This window comes from Rhinatrema bivittatum, chromosome 1, assembly GCF_901001135.1.
Source record: "Rhinatrema bivittatum chromosome 1, aRhiBiv1.1, whole genome shotgun sequence".
NCBI lineage: Eukaryota > Metazoa > Chordata > Amphibia > Gymnophiona > Rhinatrematidae > Rhinatrema > Rhinatrema bivittatum.
The window spans coordinates 404,206,128-404,224,219 of NC_042615.1; the positions used below are offsets into that span (position 1 = coordinate 404,206,128).

Consider the following 18,092-nt stretch of genomic DNA (forward strand, 5'->3'; position numbering starts at 1 on the left):
GTATTCTACTTGAAAGAAATAACCAACTAAACCACACCGAGAACACAATTCAAATAGACAATTCCATAATCAAACTATGTGAAAACGTAAAAGATCTTGGCATATGGCTCGATCCCGAATTGAACTTCAAAAAACACATAGCCATGAAAACCAAAGAAGGCTTCCACAAACTCTTAATCCTTAAGAGACTAAAACCACTACTAAACCAACCAGAATTCAGAACCATCCTTCAATCCCTAATATTCACAAGCCTTGACTACTGCAACTCACTGCTACTAGGACTTCCCAAATCAACCACTGCAAATATTACAGAACGCCACAGCGAAAATACTCAAGCCACAAAAGATCCGATCACATCACCCCAGTACTAAAGGAATTCCATTGATTACCCATAAATAAACGCATAGAATACAAAATGCTATCCATCATACACAAAAACATAAATAAAAATGAAAACAAATGTCTGAATACCATATTCCAAAAACATATTCTACAACGCAACACAAGATCAGCCAACAAAGCCCTGTTTGCCATTCCATCAGTCGCAACCGTTAACCTCACAACAGTTAGAGCAGCTTCGATAGCGGGACCTCGCCTTTGGAACTCTTTACCTGAAAACCTAAGGTTACAAAATGACACAAAGCTTCTCAAAAAACAACTCAAAACATGGCTATTTCTACAAACCTACAAAGATGGCATTGGTTAGTAATCACCCATAATCAATAGAGACATGATTAAAAAAGCCCACCCTCCCTCACACCCAAAGACAGAACCCCTCACTCCCCTGAACCCCACACCCCTTTTCCCAATTCCCCCCCCCCGTTATACCCACCCCCTTCCCCATTACCACCCCCCTTACCCTTCTGAAAACACCCATACCCTCTTACCCCCAAACAACACAGTCAAGTTAAGAAATTTTTCACACTTAATAGGCTGAATAGAAATTGTCAACAATGTTAATCGTTATATTACTAGTTGCCATGTTACTGTTAGTAAAATTAGTAAAATTACTGTTAGTTTTTAACTTTACTGTCAAACTATATCCGTTATTGTACAAAATTATCTGTTTTGACCTTTACTGTATGAAGTTGTTATACTTGTAAACCGGAGTGAAAGCCTGTTCGAAACTTCGGTATCTAAAAACATACAAAATAAATAAATAAATACCTGAGCACAGTGTTTATAGGAGATGTCTCAGCTAAGGAATCTCATATCAGAATGTACTGTTTGATCTTGTAAATATCATATGCTAAAGCTCCATGTTCAGTGTTCCTGTATTACTTTGATAAATAATTCAATAACAAATTGAAACTTTAAAAAAAAATGTAGTCTGTATGCTGACTTCCTGCTTGCTCTCTGGGACCTCTCTAACCTTTCTGGGCCTTGACTCCTTATACCAGAGCTTTCCAAACTTTTCATGTTGGTGACACACTTTTTAGACAAACATAATTTCGGGACACAATAATTCAGTCTACTAGTAAACCAGAGGTTAAAGGTTAAACGAACGAAACATATTTCGACAATTTATGTATGTTTCCTTAAATATATACATAAATAAAATGTTTCACGACACAACCTATCTCATGAAAACCTTAAATTTATATTAAAAATATATATTCCAAGATTCATGTTATTGTTATAATTTATGAGAAACAATAATAAAACAAATTGTCTGTCCCCCACACACTCATCTCTCTCCTCCCCCCAGCACATGTCTGGCCCCCACACACTCATATCTCTCCCCCTCAAGCACATGTCTGTCCCCCCAGCACGTTTGCCCCCCACTCACTCATCTCTCTCCCCCCAGCACATGTCTGGCCCCCACACTCATGTACCTCGTCTTTTTGATTGTTGCCAGTTAAGTGCTTCACTCCCTTCCATGATCACCAGACACTGCTGCTTGCAGTCAGTACTCCTCATGGCCAGGCCTCATCGGCAGCAGCAGCCAATGCAAGGATGGCTGGGCTCGTTCCACCCACCAAGCCCCCCAAAAAAACGCAATTGACAGCAAAAATCACCCAATAATAAGCAATCCATAAACTGAAAAAAAAAGTGAATCTCTAGAAAAAGAAAAGCCCAAACTCGCATCAGAGTTGACCGGGCTTGCGCGACACACCTGCACACTGCAGGCGACACACTAACGTGTCCCGACACACAGTTTGGAAAGCTCTGCCTTATACAGTGGTGAGGGAAAGCATCCTTCACCCAGAAATCCCTTGTGGGGTTGGCTCTTGAGGACTGGGCCAGATAGCTGTGGCCGGTCCTTTAAGGTTTTCTAAGGGAGTTTCCAATACTTTCCCTCACAGGGACATTTTTGTGAGCAGATTTTAGTTTTTATAGCCAGGAGATATTTTTGCAGCCTTGCTTGTTGCACTATTGCTCGTAGTATTAGAGAGCTCTATTTATTTATTTATTTATTAAGTTCTTGTATGCCATCATTCAGACTGGCCATCACAACTGTTTCCATATATAAAACATAAATAACAATCATAATAAAATAAAGAGCAATTTTTCATAAGCTTTAACAAGATAAAACAAAATACAGTGGGAAAAAAATATAAAATCATACACAATTAAAACATTTCATTAATATGTAAAAGTTTTCTCTCTCTCAGTTGTTAAAAAGATTAAGATTAAGTGCCTCATGTTATGTGCAGTACAGGATTAACCCCTTAATTAAAGTGTTAGTTTCTCTCTCTCAGATGTTTAAAAACTATTAAATGCCTCATGTTATTTGTAGTGTCTAAAATAGAGTAAAATAATATAACAACCTAAAATAAAACAGTTATTCATTCCCCCCAAATGCGATTCCGAAAAGCCATGTTTTCAAATTCTTTTTGAATGATTTTATTTCGACAGCAACTAGTTTAAGTATTTTATTCTTGTCTTAATGAGGAGTTACTTTTGTCTTGAATTTGTTTTTCGTTTCCCTTAATACTTTGCTGCTTTATTAGAATATTGTGCTGCCTTTTTTTGTCATGTCTTGACAAAAAAAAGACACTTTTCTGTCCTGAAAATAAAGGATAATCTGTTTGCTTATTTTATAGGTCATTATTGGGTAATATATTTCATTGCTTTTGAATGACTACGTATTTATGTTCTGATTCCTCAAGGAAGGGGAGGTCTAACTGGCGCATATCTAATGCGGCTGCCATAGTTGGTGATTATTAGGTTTGAGATTAGCTAGTTCCAGCTCCACGGGAGTGGAGATTAGTTTATTAATATAGATGGAATTTGTTTTGGGGTTTTGTTTTCTCTTCCTGGATGAGATGGGTTTGGGTATGGGTTAGATTTTAAAGGTTTCTGCAGATTATGGACAATTCTTCTTCTTCCTTTGGTTCTTGCTGTACCATTTCCTAGGGTCTAGGCTGAGAACTCCCAGGGATTTTTGTCTTCCTTTTCATGTTGTTCATTTTTCTTTGACAGTGGTTAGTCCCTTAAAATGTGCTACCTGGAATATTTCAGATATTTACTCCTGGGGGAATTCTGCGCAAAAAAATTAAAAATTCTGCGCATAAAAACGTAAATTCTGCCAAAATTCTGTAAACGTCATATTACTTAGAGATGCAGAATTTCCCTAGAAATTCACTGTAAATGTGTCCCTTCCACTCGCTCTCCCCCCTGGCCACATTGCCCTCTCAAGCCCCAACTCTTCCACCTGCCAGTTTCTCTCTCCTCCACTTCTAGGCTCAACCCCTTCCACTCTATTGCGAGTCCCAGAGTTTGACCCCATTCTCAGTACTGCCCCTCACACATGCTCCCTCGTCCCTCCCTCTCTCACACACATGCTCCCTTCTCTCTAGAACAGACATACACACCCCCTTATACAGGCTCCCTCACTCTCTTGCATACACACACCCACACAAGCTCCCTTTCTCTCTCACACCTACATCATCACACAGACTAGCTATGTCTCTCATGCACCCCTTCACACAGGCTCTGTCTCACACATACACAATTCCTTCACACAGGCTAGCACCCTCACATACACACAATCCCTTTTTCATGCACCCCAGCTCCCAATCTCTCTCACACATACAACACACACACACATTCACTCTCACTGGGACCTTCATCTTCGCCCGAGCGGAGCACACTCCATTCGTGGCACACAGGGGCCTTCATTTTCGCGGTGAGCAGCACACATCCAGCGGCACCGGGGGCTTTCATTTTCGCTGCAAACAGCGCACAAAAATGAATTGCCAAATTCTGCGAAGAAAATGGCAATTCTGCGCAGGGGAGGAATTCTGCACAAATTCTGCGCTCCGCAGTAGGGTTGAATTCCCCCAGGGCTAGGTATTGGTTCTGTGGTGAAAAGGTTTAAAGTTTTTCAGTATTTGAATAGACATAAGATCAGTATTGCTTTGTTGCAGGAAACCAAACTGTCTGCTACTGAATACCTTAAGTTGAAGCGACTGTGGTTATGTCAGGTCTTCCATGCTTCTTTTGGCTCTGCCAGAGCTGGAGTAACAATTTTAGTAGGGAAAATGTTGTTTAAGAAAAACAATTAAAGAAAAGTCTCAATTCAAAAAGTGTAACAAAAAACTATTTCATAAAAAATACACTTGAGTGTAGAATTTTGATTTTCAAAGCACAAGGCGTTTCTTGCAGAGCATTCTAAATTTAATAAAAGAACTTTCAAAACACAGAAAGATTACTTTGTCATTACAACATTTCTTCCTCATCAGCCACACACAATCATCGGTCCCAATGTGAATATTTTTTCTTTTTTCAAATGCTCATTAGTAATAAAGAAAAAATGGGTACTGCCTGTTTTTGTGCTTGTGAATCTGTATAGTACTTATGGAGATTCAGACTATTGCGGACCCCGAGGGTCAGTATTTGTTTGTGGAAAGTATTTTATATGCTTCACCCATTGTTCTATGTAATATCTATGCACCAAATGTTTACTCACATACAGGTGAAGTTTCAAAGAAGTTACTAATGTATATGATAACATACTATCATAGCAATTTTCAAAAGCCATTTAAGGAGGTTAAGTGCACTTAACATAGGTAAAACCTATTGACAGTTCAATGGCATATATTGTAGCAAATTTCAAAAGCCCACTTACATAGGTAAAATGTATTTACACATGGAAAACCCATTTTAAGTGTGAAAGTGCTTTTATAAATCAGACCCACAGTTTGGTGGGGGGGGGGGGGGGTTCATAAGGTCTACCCAATTATTGTATCCCTATTCTCAGTTTTTTATTGATGGTTGGTGATTTTAACTGTCTCTGTGATTCATCTATAGCAGGGGTAGCTAACCTTTCACACATCAAGAACCACAAAACCAGAATTCACAGTAGCAGAGTCTCACCAAGACTGGGGAGTGGGGACAGGGGGTGGGGTGTAGGTGAGGAAAAAGACTGCCCTCGAAAAAAGGCTAACTCTCTTCCTCCCAAACACACACTCTCACACTCAAAACCCTTCCACTTACTCTCTTTCCCAGACACAGACTTCTCTCTCTCTCCCACACAACCCTTCCATTTTTTCTTCCAGATACAAGCATAAATGCAAACACTCTCTCTCCCAAACACACACACACACACACACACACACACACAGAAAACCCTTCCATTCTCTCTCTCTAGCACAAAGACACATGCATACACACTCAACCCTTCTACTTTCTCTCTCTCCCAGAACACACACACAGAACCCTTCCTCACTCTTTCTCTCTTTCCCAGACACAAAGATTCACACACACACACAGCCCTTCCTTTCCTAGCGTGTAGCAGATGGACTCAGGACCAATGGGTATAGTGTACTCCTGATAACAGTTGGAGACTGATCAGATTTCAATCTGACGTCAGTCTTAGTACATATACACCTGCAGGAAGTGCAGCTCTTCAGTATTTTCCGTCTCCATAGCAGTTCGGGACTCTATGCACGCTCGCACAGCGTTAGAGTAATTTACCAAATCTCAAAGAAATCTTATCTCTCAGACGAGCCCCGCTCTCCTGCGGTAATACCCCTTGGGTCTATTCCCAAGGTGATTTCCACGATCCCTCTGAGGTAAGCCTCGGTCCAGCGGCCGACCCTCAGCGTGGACTTAGCCCCCGACTTCGGGTGAGGCTGAGAGGCAGCGGGTGCAACTTCGAGCACGGCGGTGAAGGTAATTCTCTCTTCCCCCCCCCCCCCCCCCCCCCCGCCCTCGCAGCCGGAGACCGCCCGGAACGAGACTGGGAAGCGCCGAGACAAGGTAAGGTAGAAAACTTTTTAAAAGTCTCCGGTCTCCAAAGCTCGAAGATTCGCACAGGTCGCCAGCCGGTGCCAGTGCTACCGGGTTGATCAGCCCTAGCAGGGCTAGGCCCTGGTCAGATCCGAGTGTCCTCCCACATGGAAACCCTCAAAGGTGGTCGCCATATTGTCCGCGTGGTCACCATCACCATCTCGACCTGTTCACATCCCTCTCCGCCGTCCCGACCCGTGCACAAAGAGGCGAGCTGTGCGCACAAATATCTTATGCGCACATCGTCGCGCGCCGAAGCGCCGTGCGCACAAGCGATGCACATAACCACACGCTTACTGTGCCGGACGCATAAGTTCGGTCTGTGCGCACAACAGTGTGCGCGTCTCCCTGAGCGCGTACCAAACCTACGCGCACAACTTCAATGCACTGGAGCGCAAACTAAGCCACCCGGTCCCTGTATTTTACGAGCACAAGCCATGGCACCACCAGAGAAGAATCTCAAGGCTCAGGGCCTTTGCCCAGCATGCCACATCAGAGCTACGCAGAATGAGGAGGCCACGGCCCTGTGTATACAGTGCGAGGAGGCCCTGGGGGATTCAGCCCATGGCCCTCCCTAGCCGGTGCCAGGATCCAGCTTCTTGAACAGTATGCCGGACCTCGCATCCCCCAGCGGGAGCCTCCCTCAGACGGGGCTCCCCAGGGACTCAGCGCCTCTTAATTTAGACCCTGGGTGGAATTCTTCAAAGGCCTGCATGCCTTTGTTCTCATGCAGCCTGGGCCTCCAATAACATGGCCACAGTCTCCGCCAGAGGACCTCAACATCCCTGGACCCTCTATGCCCAGAGAGGTGCCTCCACCACCCAGAAGCCCCACCTTCGGGGACATGGACAACTCAGACGAGGATTCAGAACTCCTCCTGGGGAGAGCCGAGGAGAGAGAAGGGCTCAAACCAGCTTACCATCAGCCACCCGAGCTTGTTTCTTGATTACCATCGCTGAGAACAGCTGGGAGACTCGGTGTGTAAGATCTGGGACTGACGTCATAGACAAGCGCCTGCCTATAAGAACAGGCGCCAGACTTTGAATCCTGGGGAGAGCCGAGGAGAGAGAAGGACTCAAACCAGCTTACCATCAGTCACCCGAGCTTGTTTCCTGATTACCATCGCTGAGAACAGCTGGGAGACTCGGTGTGTAAGATCTGGGACTGACGTCATAGACAAGCGCCTGCCTATAAGAACGGACAGCTTGCGGCGCGTCTCCTAAGCCGCGCGCGGCTTTGTCTGGCTTCGTCCGGTAAGTCTGGGGTTATTGTCGGAGGAGAAGGAGAGGTTCCCTTTATCCTTTTTCCCCAAGTGGGGGAAGAGTTTTCCTGTTTCCCCGATAGTATCCAGAGGCCCTATGGACAACCACATCACTCGACGGGTTGAAGCGCCAATAGGGGAAAACTCAGGGGAGCAATTTTCAGCTTCCCTAAGCCCCAGCGAGGGACCGATACTTCCACCCCAACCGACGGCACTATCTCCAGTATCATTGGATAAGGCAGGGGCAAGCACCTCCAAAAATGGGGAGGTAAGCTTAGAAACTACTGATATGGCATTAGGAGCATCGACTCCTCTTGATGATTTTTCATTGTCAGGAAAATTGTTGCGGCCAGAACAATGGCCCTCAACTCCTCCAGACAATGTAACTTTAATAGATATATGGAAAATGGTGTCTGTGAATGCAAATATTCAACAAATGAAATTATCTTTACCGATAATTGTAAATGAAAATAAGTTACAAATTGAAGATCAAGGAAAGAAAATAATGAATATGGAACAGGAGATAGGAAAATTGACAACAAAGGTTAAATTATTGCAACATACAGAGTCTATCCATATTAAGGATAGCCTTTCTATCCATAGGGATTTAGAACACTTTGAAAATATGCTACGATATAAGAACTTAAGACTAGTTAACTTTCCACAGACGAGACTCCTCTCTCCCAAGGAAATGTTTTTAAAATACCTTAGAGAAATTATGCAGTATGATGTAAAAGATATACCACAAATATCTAAGGTTTTTTATTTCCCTAGGAGATCTAGTAGGGAAAGTAAAGAGGAGAGAGAGGGAAAGGTGGAGGACTCAACAATTGGAGTCTCCACCTTTTTAGAAGAATCCATTGATATAATTAATAAAAGATCTACGTTGTTTGTATCATTACAATTGGAATCTGAGAAAGATAAATTATTTAGAGACTTCTTTAGATTTAAAGAATTAAACTTTTCCTGTCTTGTAGCAGATGGACTCAAGACAAGTGGGTATAGTGTGCTTGTGCTAGCAGTTGGAGACGGATCTGACGTCAGCACGTCAGATATACCCCCACAGGAAGTGAAGCAACTCAGTAATTTCCGTCTCCAAAGCAGTTTGGAGCTACCTCACGCTCGCTGAGCGTGTTTCCAACTTCTACAAAAAAAAATAAAATTCTCAACTTGCTGAAGACAAGCCCCGCACTCCTGCGGGATACCATTCGGTTCCTCCCCCAGTTGAGTTTCCCGAGCTGACTTCCGTGGTCCCTCGGAGGTGAGAGCCTCGGTCCGGTGGCCGGGTCGCGGCAGGGACCTAGCCCCCGAGCGAGGAGGGCTCGGGCGTGGCATAGAGGCAGCCTCGGTCCCGGCGTGGACTTGGCCCCCGAGCGAGAAGGGCTCGGGCGCGGCCTAGAGGCAGCGGGTGCACTTCCTAGAGCGGTGGTGAAGGTACTTCCCCTCTCCCCCCGCAGCCGGAGACCCGCCCGGGTTCCAGCCGGGAAGCGCCGAAGACAAGGTAAGGTGCACATCTTTTCTGTGGTCTCCGAGGAGGTGTGGACTAGCTGGGCCTGCTTGCTAGGCAGCACGCCGAAGAAATGGCCATGTTTCTTGGTATTCGCATACTGCGATAAGCGCCCGTTGCTCCCGCTGCTGTACGCTTTTCTCATAAGCGCACATTGCTTAGGCGCATATTGCTTAGGCGCACGTTTCTAAGACGCCCGCTTAGGGGCGCACATTGCTTAGGCGCCCGCTCATAGGCGCATGTTTATAAGATGCCCGCTCATAGGCGCATGTTTATACGACGCCCGCTCATAGGCGCATAGTCCGGTTGGGTGGTAATAACGGCAGACATGGAGCTGCAGGCATCCACGGAGCCGGCTCCTCCGGGCTCGGACATGCGAACTCTAAGTCTCTGTTCGGCATGTAACCTCAGAGCCACCCAGAGCGAGGACTCCCTATGTGCCCAATGTGAGGAGGCCATGGGAGCACCGGGCCAGAGCAGGTCCCAGCCCGGCGGTTCCTCGGGGAACACTCCAGACTTGGCAAGCAGCGGCGAGCAACCAGGGACATCGAAAGGCCTGGTGCCCCTACGTCCAGATCTGGCCTCCTTTTTCCTGGGTTGAGTTCTTCCAGGGACTTCACACCTTTGTTCAGATGCAGTCTGCCCCTCCAGTGGGTCCTTCTGTTCCGGTGGACCCGGGCCCTGGACCCTCGAAACCTCGGCTCTGCCACTCCCCGCTCGGCAAGCCCCGGCCTGGGGATCCAGCTTGTTTCCGGGGAGGGAGAAGAATTCCCCGAGGAGGGTGAACTTCCTCGGGGACGGCTCCATATCGGACCATGAGATGCTTCTTTCAAAAGGAAGATCTTCCAGGCTTGGTGTCACAATGCCTTCAGAACTGGCCATTCCGGCCCAAAGCGGCCAGGGGGACCCGAAGATGAACCCTCTCCTGGAGGGTCTGCGCCAGACGGCCCACCATTTCCTCTCTTACAGGCAGCACAGCAGCTGATTGAATTAGAGTGGGAAGCGCCGGAGGCCTCTTCCAAGGGGGTCGGGCCCTATCGGGCATATACCCTCTGGACCCGACATCTAAGGAGCTTCTGGCGTGCCCCAAAGTAGACGCCATCGTTAGCGCCATTGTGAAGCGCACCACCATTCCAGTTGAGGGGGGAGCGGCCCTCAAGGATGCCCATGACCGACGCATAGACACCATTTTGAAGCAGGCGTTTGAGGTGGCAGCTATGTCCTTGCAAATTGCAACTTGCTGCACCATGGTTACACGTTCCTGTTTGTCACAGCCCGAACTAACACCCCTGGGGAAGACATGGAGTCCGCTCTCGCATGTCTCACTGACGCAGCCTCGACCTCGTCCGTACGGCTGCCAAAGGAGTGTCCTCCTCGGTGGCAGCCTGGAGGCAGCTATGGCTACGCAATTGGGGCGGCCGACGCTTCCTCCAAGTCCCGCCTCACGAGAATGCCCTTTAAGGGTTCCCTACTGTTCGGGCAGCGACCTCGAACAATTGGCTAGGACATGGGGGTACCTCTCCATTACCCCGTCTCCCAGAAGACAGGTCTAGGAGGAGCCAGCACACCTTTTCAAGGCCACCTAGAGGTGGCAGCTCTCAGCGCTTCCACCCTTACGGGACCCGCTACCCAAGCACCCCGTCCTCCGGCCAGGAATCAGCCCTTTCAGGCTAAGCACAAGAGGAAACCCGGCCCGGGTTTCTGGCCCGGCCGGACGCCGCAATGACAATCAGCCGACCCATCCAGGGGTAGCGGCCATAGGGGGGCAGGCTAACCCTCTTCTACCACAGGTGTGGTCGAGATCACCTCGAATCAATGGGTCCTTACCATCATCCGAGCAGGATATTACCTGGATTTTTCTTCGGCTTCCGCCAGCCAAGTTTGTGGAATCTCCCTGCTCACCTCTCAAGCAGACGGCATTGGAAGAGACCTTACGGAGGCTCCTGGCCCTAAGAGCCATAGTCCCAGTCCCTGCAGGGGAAACAAGTTCTGGGCATTATTCCATTTATTTCATAGTGCCCAAGAAGGGGGCACTTTCCGGCCAGTCCTGGACCTGAAGTCAGTCAACTGACACCTCCGGGTCTCCAGCTTTCGCATGGAAACTCTGCGATCCGTCAAGAATGCAGTATGACCAGGGGAGTTTCTCACCTCCCTGGATCTGTCTAAAGCCTATCTACATATCCCGATTCATCAGGACCACAGCGCTATTTACGCTTCAAAGTCCTCAATCAGCACTTCCAGTTCCGAGCCCTACACTTCGGGTTGGCCACTGCGCCACGGATCTTTACCAAGGTAATCGTAGTAGTGGCAACAGCCCTCAGGAAGGAAGGAATTCTCGTCCATCCCATCTGGACGATTGGCTGATCAGAGCAAAGTCGCAGGAGGAGAAGCCGCCGGGCAAACGGCGGCAGGGTTATAGCCCTCCTGGAAAGCCTGGGGTTGGGGTAGTCAACTTAAGCAAGAGTTCCCTACAGCCGTCGCAGTCGCTGGAATATCTCGGAGCCCTATTCGATACCCAGGCGGACACGGTCAGCTTGACCTCCCAAGAGGGATATTAAAGCTTCAGATTGTCTGCAGGTCCTTGCTGCTCACCTTCCGGCCCACAGCTCGGGATTACCTGCAAGTCCTCGGCCTCATGGCATCCACTCTGGAAGTGGTCCCATGGGCGCGGGCTCATATGAGACCTTTGCAACACGCCCTCCTATCCCGGTGGAGCCCACGATTGCAGAACTACACCGTACACCTCCGTCTACCAGCCAGAGTACGGATTCAGCCACGATGGTGGTTGCAGCCCGGCCACTTGAGCCGGAGCTCGAGAATGTCCTCCCCAACCTGGACCCTGCTCACCACAGATGCCAGTCTGAACGGCTGGGGAGCACACTGCGAAGAGCTCACCGCCCAGGGGCGGTGGAACAGAATAGAGTCGGGGTGGAACATCAACCGACTGGAAGCAAGGGCAGTCAGGCTCGCATGGCCTGCACTTTTCTCACAGACTCCGCAACAGAGCAGTCAGATTGATGTCGGACAACGCCACCACCGGTAGCATACATCAACCGACAGGGCGGAACCAGGAGTCACAGGTATCACTGAGATTCATCTCCACTGATGATTTGGGCAGAAGCAAATCTCCAAGATACCTCCACCGTCCACATCGCAGGGATGGACACGCCAAGGCAGACTTCCTCCGCAGAGAAAGCCTGAACCCGGGAGAATGGCAGCTGTCGCCCAAGGCTTTCCAGCTGATCGTAGACCAGTGGGGGGCGCCGGGCATGGACCTACTAGCGGACACGGTCCAACGCCCAAGTTCCCAGATATTTCATGTCGCTGGCGGGATCCTCTATCCCAGGGGATCGACGCCCCTGGTACAACCATGGGCTCAAGGGATTCCTGCTATATGCCTTTCCTCCATGGCCCCTGCTGGGCGCCATTCTATACAAGATTCAGCGGCACAGAGGCCTAGTTCTTCTAGTGGCCCCGATTGGCCAAGAAGACCCTGGTACGCAGACATGAGAAGACTGCTGGCAGGGAACCCATTACCCCTGCCTCCTTACCGGGACCTGCTGCGGCAGGGCTGCATCATCCACGAGGATCCGGCTCAATTCTCTCTTACGGTTTGGCCATTGAGAGGGCTTCGACTGAAGAAGAAAGGTTACTCGGAGGCGGTAATCGATACACTCCTCCGAGCACGCAAGTTCTCCACATCGCTTACATATATAAGGATCTGGAGAGTTTTTGAAGCTTGGTGCGATTCTCACAGCACCAATCCACATGCCGCTAAGATACCTATCATTTTGGACTTCCTACAAGATGGGCTTCAGAAGGGTCTTTCTCTCAGCTCCATCAAGGTACAGGTAGCGGCACTATCTTGCTATGGTCCCCGGAGGGACGGCAACACCATTGCCACACACCCTGATGTGTCACGCTTCCTGAAAGGAGTCAAGCACATTCGCCCGCCACTGAAGTGGCCGGTGCCTCTGTGGAACCTCAACCTAGTGATGGATTTTCTAGCGGGATCCACCTTCAGGCCCCTGAGAGGTCTGTCCCTTTGTTTGTTGACCTTGAAGATGGTGTTCTTATTGGCGGTCTGTTCCGCCCGTCGCATCTCAGAGCTACAAGCACTGTCCTGCCGTGATTCCGTTTCTCAGAATCACTCCAGAGGCTATCCCATCTTCGCACAGTTCCTTCCTTCTTGCCGAAGGTCGTCTCACAATTTCACCTCAACCAAACCATATCCTTGCCCACTACGGATGGTTTGCAGAAGTCAGAAGAAGGTCGACTACTACGTCATCTCGATATTGGCAGATTACTGCCCAGATACCTGGACATGTCAGAACCAGTACGAAAGACGGACCACCTGTTCGTCCTGCACAGCAGGAAGAAACAAGGGGAAGCAGCCTCACGGCCGACCATCGCCCGCTGGATCAAAGAGGAAATAATGAAGTCCAATAAAGGTAGATAATCTCTCTCTTTGAATCTTTGTTAATATGGGATAAATAAATAATTTTTGTTTTTCTCTCCCCCCAATTATGATTTTGTAATTACATAATATAAATGAGTTTTGTGCAAATGTTGGATAATTATGATCTGTAGATTGCTATCTATATATTTTGTTAAATTGATTTTAAATGAAATTCAATAAAAAATAAATTAAAAAAAAAAAAAAAAAGGATTCAGAACTCCTGGAGGAAGGGGAACTCCCCACATGGACCAAACCCCACCGAACCATGAGGTGTTTCTTCACCAAGGACGAGCTCCCAGACCTGGTCACACACAGCTTGAAAGAGCTCACTATCCCAGGCACAAGTGCTTCGGGGGAACCTAAGACGAATCTCCTCCTAGAGGGACTCCCTCAGACCTCCCGTCATTTCCCACTGTTACAAGCCGTCCAGCAGCTAATTGACCTGGAATGGGAAGCCCTGGAGACCACGTTCAAAGGGGGGGGGGGGGGGGTGCCCTGGCAGCCATGTACCCTCTGGACCCCACTGCCAAAGATCTCCTGGCATGTCCGAAATTGGATGCCATGGTCTGCACGGTCTCAAAGCACACTACTATCCCAATCGAGGGAGGAGCAGCACTCAAGGATGCCCAAGACAGACGTCTGGAATCCATCCTCAAACAGTCTTTTGACATCTCCGCTATGTCTCTACAGATCGCGGCCTGCTGTGCCCGTGGTGACACAAGCCTGCTTATCACAGACCAGGAACAAAACTCCCGGGGAAGTCCTGGAACCAGCAGTATCATTCCTCATGGATGCTGCTTCTGATCTGGTACGCACCGCGGCTAGAGGCGTGTCATCAGCCATAGCGGCCAGAAGACAACTCTGGCTCTGAAGCTGGTCGGCTGACGCATCGTCCAAAACGAGACTGACAAGGATGCCCTTCAAGGGAAACCCTCCTGTTCGGTAGCAAACTAGAGAAGACTAGCCAACAAATGGGGGTGAATCCCCACTGCTGCGGCTACCGGAGGACAGGAATAAGAGAAACCAGCGATCCTTTCCCCGAACATCTAGGGCAGAGGATCAAATGCTTCAACCCATACAGAAGCACATATCAAGCGACTCTCCCCGCAGGCAGGAGCCAGTCCTTTTGAACAAGCACAACAAAAGGGGAGCCGGCTCGGGCCCAGGTCCTAGCCGCACCCCACAATGAAAATCAGCCGACCTGTCCAAGGGAAGAACCCATAGGGGCAGACTTGCCCTATTCTACCAAAGATGGGTCGTGATAACTTCGGACAAGTGGGTCCTAGCCATCATTTGAGAGGGATATTATCTGGATTTCCACCACATCCCTCCGGACAAGTTTTGTGGCATCCCCCTGCCATGACCCCTCAAGAGGACGGCAGTGGAAGCTATACTGACCAGATTACTCGCCTTAGAGGCTATAACATCGGTGCCCTCACAACAAATAAATACTGGACACTATTTCATCTATTTTATCGTTCCCAAGAAAGAAGGGATGTTCCGGCCCATCCTAGACCTCAAGTCTGTCAACCGCCACCTGAAGATTCCTCGCTTTCACATGGAAACCCTACGCTCGGTCATAAGGGCAATACAACCGGGAGAATTCCTTACATCCCTGGATCTGTCGGAAGCCTACCTGCACATTCCGGTCCATTAAGAGGCTCAGTATTTTCTATGCTTCACGATTCTGGACCATCACTACCAGTTCCGGGCACTCCATTCGGGTTAGCCACAGCACCCCGGCCGTTCCCAAAATCATGGTGGTAGTGGCAGCAACACTGAGACAGGAAGGAATCCTCGTACACCCTTATCTGAACGATTGGCTGATCAGGGCGAAATCACCAGAGGAAAGTCACCATCAAAACTCTACTAAAGAGCCTCGGGTGGGTGGTCAACACAAACAAGAGCTGTCTACAGCCTTCCCAATCTCTGGAATACCTGGGAGTTTTGGTTCGACACCAAACAAGACGAGGTCATCCTGACACCAACAAGGAGATCAAAACTGAATACTCAAGTTACGAACTCTGTTGAGCGAGCTTCACTCCCACAGCATGAGACTACCTCAAAGTCCCTTGGCCTCATGGCATCCCACACTGGGAAGTAGTGCCATGGGGAAGAGCACACATGAGACCCCTACAGCCGCTCCCTACTATCACGATGGAACCCGCTTGTCCCAGAACTACACCGTTTGTCTCCAGCTCCCGGACAAGGTTCAGACCCCAACTACGATGGTGGCTACAAGAAGGCTATCTGAGCCAGGGAGTGAGACTATCCTCACCAACCTGGATCCTGCTCACCACGGATGCCAGCCTACGAGGATGGGGAGCACACTGCCAGGAGCTAACCGCTCAGGGGCAATGGAACAAGGAAGAGTCTGGATGGAACATCAATTGCAGTCAGACTAGCCTGCCTACGGTTCAGTCACAGACTCCGAAACAAATCAGAGTCATGTCTGACAACGCCACAACAGTGGTCTACATCAACCGTCAGAGAGGAACCAGAAGCAACAGGTATCTCTGGAAATAGACCCCCTAATGTTATGGACGGAAGTGAACCTTCGAGAGATCTTGGCCGTCCACATTGCCATGAAAGACAACGTCGCTGCGGATTACCCTCAGCAGAGAAAGTCTAGACCCAGGAGAATGGAGACTGTTAACCACAGCATCCATTTGATAGTAAGCCATTGGGGAACACAAACTATGGACCTCCTGGCAAACTGGTCCAACGCCCCCAAGTGCCCAGTTCTTCTGCAGCATTCGGGAACCTCAATCCCAGGGAATCGATGCCCTGGTACAAGATCTGGCCACAGGAAACTCTATTATACGCCTTCCCGGAGTGGGCCCCTATTGGGCGCAATCATCCACAAGATAGAACACCACAAGGGACCAGTACTTCTAGTGGCCCCGGACTGGCCAAGAAGCCATGGTACGAAGACATGTGAAGGCTACTGACAGGGAGCCCTCTCCCGCTACCGCCACACAGGGATCTGCTCCAAACAAGGGCTGATCCTCCACGAGGGACCCAGCTCAATTCTCTCTTACGGCCCTGGCCATTGAGGGACACACCTGAAGAAAGTGGATACTCGGGGGCAGTATTGACCACTCTGCTCCGAGCACACAAGTTCTCCACATCCCTAACCTACATAAGGATTGGAGAATATTGAAGCCTGGTGTGAGGACCGTGACATCATCCCACGCTTAGTCAAAATCCCGCGATTTTGGAATTCCTGCAGAACAGCCTACAGAAGGGATTCTCTCAACTCCATCAAGGTTCAGGTGGCCGCATTGTCATGTTACGGAACCAAGAGTGAGGACTGTAGCCTAGCCTCTCACCCGGATGTCTCCCGCTTTCTGAAAGGAGTCAAGCAGATCCGACCACCTCTAAAGTGGCTGGTGCCTCTATGGAATCTCAACCTGGTTCTAGACTTCTTAGCAGGAGGCTCCTTCAGACCTCTCCGCAGCCTGTCCCTCTGACTATTAACATTGAAAACAGCCTTCCTGGTGGCACTCTGTTTCGGCCCATCATATCTCCGAGCTACAAGCACTGTCTTGCCGGGAGCCGTTCCTCAGACTCACTCCGGGAACCATCCAGTTACGCACAGTCCTGTCCTTCCTCCGAAAGTGGTTTCGCTCTTCCATCTCAACCAACTATTTCGCTACCATCACCAGATGAGCATAAGAATTTGGAAGAATCTCGCCATCTACGCCATCTCAACGTCGGCAGACTCCTGTCCGATACCTGGAAAGGTCGGAATCCGTACAAAAGATAGACCATCTATTCGTCCTTCACAGTGGGAAGAGCAAGGAGAAGCGTTCTCGCAAGCAACCATAGCCCGCTGGATCAAAGAAGTTATCAATGTGGCCTACATAGAAGCAGGCAAGCCGCCCGCCTTACAAGTCAAGGCCCATTCCACTAGAGCCCAGGCAGTGTCCTGGCAGAAACCAAGATGCTGTCACCTGCCAAGATCTGTCGGGCAGCGACATGGTCCTCCATCCACACCTTCTCTAGGTTCTACCGCCTGGATGTTCAGGCTTGAGAGGACACAGCATTTGCAAAGCAGTACTAAGTGGGCCATGGGCAGCCTCCCACCCATGTTCGGGAAGTAGCATTTATACATCCCATTGGTCCTGAGTTCATCTGCTACATGCTAGGAAATGGAGAAATTACTTACTTGATAATTTCGTTTTCCTTAGAGTAGACATATGGACTCAGCATCCCACCCACGGCTGCCATCATTCATGGAATTCTTGGCCAACATTCCTGAGAGCGAGTTATTCATGGGTAAGCCAAGCCTTTCCTCCAATTCGGGCACCCATCCTACCAGGTGTCGACATTTCTCGGTTGAGGGCACTGGCGGTCTCCAGCTATAACCAATTCAGCCAGTTCAAGTTAATCAAGTTAACCAAGTTATACAAGTTATTCAGTCACACATATATCCACAATTGATTTTCTATGAGAATACTGAAGAGCTGCACTTCCTGCAGGGGTTATATGTACTAGGACTGACGACAGATTGAAATCTGATCCGTCTCCAACTGCTATCAGGAGTACACTATACCCATTGGTCTTGAGTCCATCTTTCTACCCTAAGGAAAACAAAATTATCAGGTAAGTAATTTCTCCAATTC

The 18,092-nt window shown here is 48.8% G+C and overlaps 1 protein-coding gene across 4 annotated transcripts in view; it reads left to right on the forward strand.

Annotated features, from left to right (window-relative positions):
• Nucleotides 1-18,092, forward strand: part of MFHAS1 (malignant fibrous histiocytoma amplified sequence 1) — a 286,744-nt gene that overhangs the window by 99,649 nt on the left and 169,003 nt on the right. The window lies entirely within an intron of this gene.